The sequence below is a fragment of the Frankliniella occidentalis genome, unplaced genomic scaffold (genome assembly GCF_000697945.3).
Source record: "Frankliniella occidentalis isolate FOCC.00 unplaced genomic scaffold, Focc_3.1 Scaffold244, whole genome shotgun sequence".
Classification (NCBI taxonomy): Eukaryota; Metazoa; Arthropoda; class Insecta; order Thysanoptera; family Thripidae; genus Frankliniella; species Frankliniella occidentalis.
Genome location: NW_026267370.1, coordinates 26,928 through 28,448, shown reverse-complemented (window position 1 = coordinate 28,448; position 1,521 = coordinate 26,928).

Here is a 1,521-nt window from a genome sequence, read left to right as displayed (position 1 = left end):
AGCCGCTTCGCGATGCGCGCCGGCTCCGGGCCGCTTGAGCCCCTACCGGCCGCATTGTTGCCGTTGGAGGGTGGTTGGCAGGCTACAGGCAGCGCCACAAGGGGCGACGCGGCGCCGCGCTGGTGCCGTGGGCATCTTAAATGGACCAGCCGCTGATATCGGAGCACGAGTGTTTGCGATGACTGGACGTAAGTGTTTACGAGCACCGCACTTTGGCCGACTGGTATGAGTCTCGTAGTTGGTGAGGCTGGTCGGCGTGACGCGGCCGTCACTTTTTGTGACAGGAAGTGAGAGACGAATACGCAGCGATATGCAGGAGGAAGCCGCGCGGCGGCGCGCGGCGGCGATCGCCACGACTGTGTATCTGCGGATGCGAGGTGGGTGTCGGTGCGCTCTTGTTATTGTGTAACCGAATGCCATTGTGTCGGAATTGGCCCTTACGCGTGCGGCTTCGTTCTGTCCCGCAGTCGGCGGGGCGCGGCGCTCGCCGCCTCCCTTGCCCACAATTTTGGAGCCGCAGGCAATTCGCCCGGCGACGCCATCGAGCGTCACGCGGGGAGACGGTGTCGTTGGTGGCAGGAGCGATTTGGCTGTTGGTGAACGCGGCGGCCCAGCCGCGGGGCGGGCGCCTACTGGGCGCGGCCGCGGACCCGCAGGCCCGGGGCGCGGACCCGCCGGTCCTGGGCGTGGGTTTGCCGGGCCTGGACCCAGCGGGCCAGCCGACTGATTCCGAAGAGCGCTGTCCTATACCTTCCGTATAGCTCCGTCCTTGTCGCACTCATGGGGCAGCTCCCCTTGAGTGCTCTTCGGAATCAGTCTGCAGGGCGTCGGCCCCGACGAGTGTCCGTGACGATGGTGCTGCCCCCATGGCGCTGAGGAGCGCCGCCGGGTTCGACCGGCGTGTGACACAGGGCGCCTGTACCCGTGCCCCGCTCAAACTTCCTGAATGCCGGGTGCTGTGCGTCGGAGCGGAGCATGCGTGTGGTCTTTTGAGAACGAGAATAAATTACAAGTGTGCTCGCCGTGTTATTTCGTTGAGACTGGAGTGAGCAGGCTCCAAAACTTCAGCTGCGGCGCCGAGCCGAGGTCATGGGCGCGCGGTCGTGCCCAACAAAGGTCGGAAGGGAGGGGTCGGCTTTCTGGAACGAGAGCAGTTACCGACCTCCAAAAGAATGCTCTGTGCCAGTCTGTCGCGGTGTCGACGTCGGACCAGACGCGAGTTGCCTGACCCTGAATCGCTGAACGGGCAGTGCGGTGGATTCAAGGTGACAGCTGGTCCTGGACCTCGGCGTTGACGCAGCAAGCAGTACGTTCTCCAAACACAACCGTACCCGCTTGAAGCACACGCACCTTCAATGCAGACACTTCCTCCTCCGGGGCTGCACACACACGACTACGCGACTCCCGTCTGCCCGCGCCGCCCGGCCGGCGGCCCGTCCTCCTCCTTGTTCTCCAGCTTGCACTTGCTGCCCCTTATCTCCTCTGGCGCCCTGCCACGCCCAGCCCGGTTCGGCTGACGGA